Genomic DNA, 6337 nt, shown 5'->3' on the forward strand with positions numbered 1-6337 from the left:
CAGGACCCCTCTACCTCTTCCCCATAGTGATAGAGAAGATTCAAACACGCCTGTTAAAAATTGCAGGGCATAGAGCTGGGAATGCATTTTAAATTCATAATTAAACAAAATTTCTTTTTAAGACAGTTGTTTGAGGGCCACAGTTTATACCCTTGAAGGCAGCAAGGGGGCCTTTCAACTGAGCTTGGATACCACAGGTGGAGCGTCTCCATTTCAAAGTTCAAGATTTATAAATCACTTTTTCCTGGAGTGTTCCCTATTATTCTAACACATTTTACAGGGCATATCTAACAGCAATCTCAAAAGTGATAAACTTAAAATTTCCCACTGGGCTTCAAGCTATACCATATTCAAAACATATCACTGGGCTTCTCCTCTATCACATTTGTTTTTAACAGAGAATGAAGCAGCCCTCTGCTCTGATCTACTGCTCCTGTTCTCTGACACTGCCTCCTGCTGTCTCTCTGTCCTTAGTTCCAGGCATCCGACTCTTAGCCACCCCTCATCCTGGCTCCCTCTAAGTGCGCTCTCTTGCCTCCACATCTGTACTGCCTTAGATATAAAACCTTCCACAGGGAAAAGGACTACTCCCTGTCCTTGTCTCCTGTTGATGACAGGTCCTAGCACATAGTGAAAGGAAGCCAGGAGAGGAAGGAAACTTTCAGCAAAACTTGCCTGAGAAGCACTTCTTCCATAAAGGGGCTTCTCCCTTGACAAATTCCCTGTGATTTAGATGGGAGCCCTGCTCAAGGGCCTGGAGGGACCTTTGTCTGCTTTAACTTAGCATGCCTCAGGGGAAGGGAAGGGAAGGAAGACTCAGAAGGCAGGATAGCCACTAAGTGCCTACCCCCCGCTGCTTACCTGGCCCTAAGCCTGCTGCCTAGCCTAGGAGTGACATCAGTATGATCATTGTTCTGTATTTTGACATGAAGCCTGGTTACAGAAACCCAGGATGTTGACAGTATCCGAGTAGAACTGGACACAACTCTTGGCAAGTGTCTCAAGTAGCTCACCTAAGAGTGAGAGGTTAGATAGTAACAGTAGCTAGGTTGTATTGAGCGGTGGTTACTGAAGAACTGGTTTGATTGGGAGACGAGAAAACTTCCATAAAGAGTTGCTGACAATCTCAGACGGTACATAGCACAGGTGCTCTTCACTCTTTCACCAGCCAGAAAGGACATGAGTCTGAGTTGCAAATGTTGGTTAAGTTTTCCTTCAGTGGTTTGAGGCCCTCTGTGTGTGTGAAGGGGCCATATGCAGAGAGGGAAAGTATCACGGTACCAGGCTTCTTATGACCGCTGTTCAGTTCTTGGTATCCCAAGAGGTCATCATGGATGCAAGCTATTTTCTCAAAGCAATAAACATTCTTTTCTTCATTCTGAAGTTGAGTGGTGACATTCTACGTTAAGGCAATTCAAAAGCCACAATAGTACAGTGGAGTTCAATTTAGCAGCTGCTATGGTGGTGGTAAAGTCAGATTTATTTTTTCCAGAGCCAGAACAGGAAAAAAAACCCTTAATTCCTTGTAGTGGGCTGTCTACATCTGCTTAAATTTTCCTCACAACATTACTCAATTTTTCTTTCTTCCTACTTTAGTCCCACAACACAAGTCATTAGGGAACCATGAAGGTCTTGTAGAGATGGTGGAGAGAGAATGCATACTTTGGTGTCAGTGTGTCCATGGCTGTGGTTAATTAATGTTCATGACTCTAGTATTCCATGGAATTTGACTACAACCAATATGGTTGCTATCTCTTGTATGGAGATAGAGAATTCTGATCTAAACCTAGAAACACTGCTGTTTAGAACTTTTATAAACTGGAGAAAAGTCTAAAGTGAAGCTGTGATTTTTTCAGGGAGAGTAAAGGAGCATTTTAGAGAGTAGTAGTGGGAGTATTTGTACTGAATTTTGAGACATCAGTGTAGCTTCACCGGTAAACCCCTAGCATAGACAATATACACAAGCGCAGCATAATTCATATTGTGTGGCTTACTCCATTTTGAAGCCAGGGTACAACTGCCTGTAAATAGCTCAGCTTGCACAGATACAGCTACCCCAGTAGCTAAAAATCCTATTGCAGACAAGGGCTTCAGAAGTTTTAAGTTGTTTAAATTGGTTCCTTCCCACAAGAACATTTGACAAAACAGCTGTAGGGAATTTGGTATTGCTTTTTCATATTAAAAAAGTGTTGGCTAACAAATATATTTTCTTCTATCATATTTTCAATTAAGAGTTTGCAGTGGAATAGCAGCAGCTGAGGCAGGATCAACAGCCACAGCAGGTTTGTGAAAGACCTTGTTGGGTACAGTAAATACAAGACGAGTTATCACTGCAGGGGGTCCCCTACAACCAGAAAAATAGAAATGGCATTTACATGCTCATGAGTCACAGAACAAAGTTGGGCAGTTGGAGAGCACAAAGTACTTTTATTTCAGACAGCTTACTGCATCACATTCAATTATTTATCACATTTGCATCACTCCATAGTATATACACGGTCTAAAATATGGAATTTGACTTTCTGTTATCATGCTTCAACGGGTAAGACCCAATCCTAAGTACATAGAGTTCCTAATGTTTCCTTTAAATGAGTATGAAACAGAAACAAGGGACTGCTTCAGAGCTGCACCTGATGTTTACTATTCAGTTATATATAGTATATACACACACACCTTACACACAACTCTGAACTTTATAATGCTTAAAAACAAAAGCTCAAATAGAGTAGTAAGGAGGTAAGAACAAGGTTGTCTATTTCTTGCCATCTAACAATTATCAATCTGACCCTACAAAATACTGAACAGCACTTGTGAGGTGCTCAGCATCCACAACTTCCAATGCTTCAGTGAGAGCTGAAAATCACTGACAATCATGCCAGGTCAGGCCGCTAGTACTGGAAACTGGGTAAACTGTGTTCTTCCAGATGAGTTTTCCACACAGATTCCACTTTTGGTGTACATGAGCCCCCACGTGCACGACACCAAATTATTTCTGAAAAATAGTATCTGTTGGGGCCAGGCCTTCTGGCCACCACAGCCAAGGGCATAAGGAGTGAGGCAGCCGCAACTGTCCCTCAGTTCCTTTGCCATCAAGAACCCCAGATAGTAGGGCTCCCCAATTATGGCATGGACAACACATCTTGAATAACCACATTAACTGTAGCATCAGTAACCAGTCTGTTTTTTCTTCAAATTACTGTTCACAGAAAGTCCATTCTTGGTGAGTATCAAGCAGTTCTCTGGCCAGGAGGACAGAAAGGAGTCCTACCTGACTAGTGATTGCAGGACAATTCTACCATAGTTGGCCATCTGATCTGAAAGACTGGACCAGGGAGTAGTAGAGGATGAACAAGTATATCAAACTCCAGGTAGCTGTTCTACATATCTCAGACTGGAACGTTAGTGAGGGAAGCTGCAGAGACTGCACGCATCCTAGTGCAACGTGCCCTGATATGAGCTGGAGGAGTCTTGTTCACCACCTAATAGCAAGTCCTGATGCAGTCTCAGACCCACTTGGATAATCTGAGTGAAGAGGACTGTACTGTCCTCTTTCTGTAAAAGCCACACAGCCGAAGGGAAGTTCTCAATAGCTTGGTTCTATCCAAATAAAAAAAGATAAGCTATCACTGTGTCCAAAGTGTGTAATTTCATTTCAGCTGTGATAGAGTGGGTTTTGGAAAGAAAACCAGGAGATGTATGAATTGATTAAGGTGAAAGTCTGAGATCACCTAGGCAAAAATTTGGGATTAGGCCTAAGGGTGACCTTGTCCTTATGGAAGACAGTATATGGAGGGCCTGTCTTAAGGGCCTTTATTTCACTGACTCTTCCAGCTAAGTTATGGCTACCAAGAATATCACCTTCTTGGATAGATGTGGAGAGCACATTGTCACAGGTTCATATGGAGGTCCCATCATGCCAGTTAAAACCAGACTGAGGTCCCAGGAAGCAGGATGCCCCTTTATTGGGGGGCGGGAGGGGGGAGTTTACAAAGTTTACTGGTGGGTGATTTGTGGAAATGGTCGCCACTCTAATAAAACTGACAGAGAGGCTGGACCATTTCAGGGAGAGCAGATAGTCCAAAATACAGTAACTCCTCACAAAGTCGTCCCCGCTTAACATTATTTCATTGTTATGTTGCTAATCAATTAGGGAACATACTCATTTAAAGCTGTGCAATGCTCCACTCTTATGTTGTTTGGCTGCCTGCTTTCTCCCCAGCTGGCAGCCTCCCTACATCCCCCCAGCGCCTCCCACCCGCTGGCAGACCCCACGGATCAGCGCCTTCCCCCTCCTCCTGCTGCCTCCTGCCCATGGCAATCAGCTGGTTTGTGGTGTTTTGGAGGCAGGAGGGAGGGGGGAGAAGCGAGGACTTGGCATATAGGCTCCCTCTCCCTCCCCTGCCTCCTGAACGCCGCAAGCCAGCTGATTGCCCTGGGCAGCAGGAGGGGGAGAGAGAGTGGGAGTCTGCGCCAAGTCCTTGCCCCCCTCCCTACTGCCGCCTAAACGCCACAAGCCAGCTGATTGCCCTGGGCAGGAGGGAGGGGGGACGAGTGAGGTTTCGGCACGCCTTCCCCCTCCCTCCCCTGCCTCCTGCCAGTGGCAATCAGTGTTTTGGAGGCAGGAGGGAGGAGCGAGGACTCGGCACGCAGGTCCCCCCTCCCTCCCCTGTCTCTCAAACGTGGCAATCAGCTGGCTTCCAGCGTTTAGAAGGGAGGGGAATGGGGCGGGAGGAGCTAGGATGCAGCGTGCAAAGTAAAGGGGGAGGAGGTGGGGGGGAGAAGAGGGAGTCAAGGGTGGGGGCTTGGGGGAAGGAGTGGAGTGGGCGGGCTCAGGGTTGAGCCCCCCTGGTGCTTGCAGAGTAGGGGAAGCTGCCCTGGAGCCTAACCCCCCCTATTTATATTAATTCTTATGGAGAAATTGGATACGCTTAACATCGTTTCACTTAAAGTCGCATTTTTCAGGAACATAACGACAAGGTTAAGTGAGGAGTTACTGTATTTGGGATCAAAGTGGACAATAGCAAAAGCTATCACTGGGTTACCCACACAGAATCTTTTCCACTCTGCAGTGCAAATGAGCCAGGCTGAAGGTTTCCTGCTTTGCAGGAGGATCTCTTGAATCTCAGATAAGCAGTCTCTCTCCAGAGGGGTTATCCCACCAGCATCCAGAACATCAGATGGAACAAGGCCAGGTTTGGATACAGCATTTGGCCCTTATTCTGGGAACGCAGATTGAGAAGAAAACATGAGGTTATCAGAGGTCAGAGACACTCACTAGCTCAGAAAAAACAGAGCTGTCTGGCCCATGTTAGAGCTAGCAGGATAACACAGCCTGAGTCTTGTTTGAGTTTCCTGAGAACTCTGGGGATCCTGGGGATTGGTGGGAAGGCATGAAAAGCGCCCCAGGGACCATGGGATCCATCAGCGAGCATGGGAGCACACCTTTTCCGGAGCAGATGCACACTTGTTTTCATATGTAGCGAACAGGTCCAGGGATAGCAGTCCCCATCTCAAAAAGACCACAACGGAGAATCAAATCTCTGAGGGACCATTGATGGTACTGCAGCATGTCCTGCTGAGGTGATCTGCCAGGATGTTCTGAAAGCTTGACAGGTGGAGAGCCACTGACAGTGTTATGAAGTATGTACCATTCTCAAATATACATAGTCTTTTCACAGAACAGGGATGATCTCACTCCTTGTTTCTGTAATGGTGTTGTCAATAAACACTTTAATAGTGAGGCCCTGAAGGAGAATTAGGACAGCCTTGCACGCTAACCATATGGCCCCAAGCTTCAGTATGTTTGTGCGCTGCAGGGCCTTCTTTGGTGACCATCATCCTTGAACTTGAGATGATTGAGATGAACTCCCCATTCTTGGGCAGAAGCATCCATGACCCATGTATTGGTGGGACAAGAAACAGAGAACAGAACTCACACTTGGACTGATTTGCCCACCCGCTTAAAGAGAGAACTTCAATAGGGACAATGACCAGATGGTCCATGCTGTGTCTCTTGGGTAGATAAACTCAGTTCAACCAGCCTTTCAGTGGCCAGAGTTGAAGTCTAGCAAGCTGTGTGATGCAGGAGCACACTGCCAAGGGCCCATGAGCTTGAGACACGTCTTCACTAGCATTCTAGTGCACCTGCAGAGCTGATTGAGGAAGTCCACCATGGTTTGTAAGCATTGTTGAGGCAGGTAATCTCTTTCCAACAGAAAGCCGATAAAACTATGGACTGAGTCAGGGTCAGAGTAGATTGTCCCTGTTGACCTTGAGACCCAAGGAAGCCAAAAGATGGTGTGAATTGACTTGGTAATGTGCTGTGGGTGATTAACCC

At 46.1% G+C, this 6337-nt stretch overlaps 1 long non-coding RNA gene across 1 annotated transcript; it reads left to right on the forward strand.

The window, feature by feature from the left end:
- Positions 1–965: 965 nt before the first annotated feature.
- On the forward strand, positions 966–3570 carry LOC120371449. The gene is made up of 3 exons (XR_005584362.1): positions 966–1133; positions 2233–2282; positions 3207–3570. It is a non-coding gene; the product is annotated as an uncharacterized LOC120371449 (long non-coding RNA).
- The last annotated feature ends 2767 nt before the right edge of the window (positions 3571–6337 follow it).

The sequence above is a fragment of the Mauremys reevesii genome, linkage group 9 (genome assembly GCF_016161935.1).
Source record: "Mauremys reevesii isolate NIE-2019 linkage group 9, ASM1616193v1, whole genome shotgun sequence".
Classification (NCBI taxonomy): domain Eukaryota; kingdom Metazoa; phylum Chordata; order Testudines; family Geoemydidae; genus Mauremys; species Mauremys reevesii.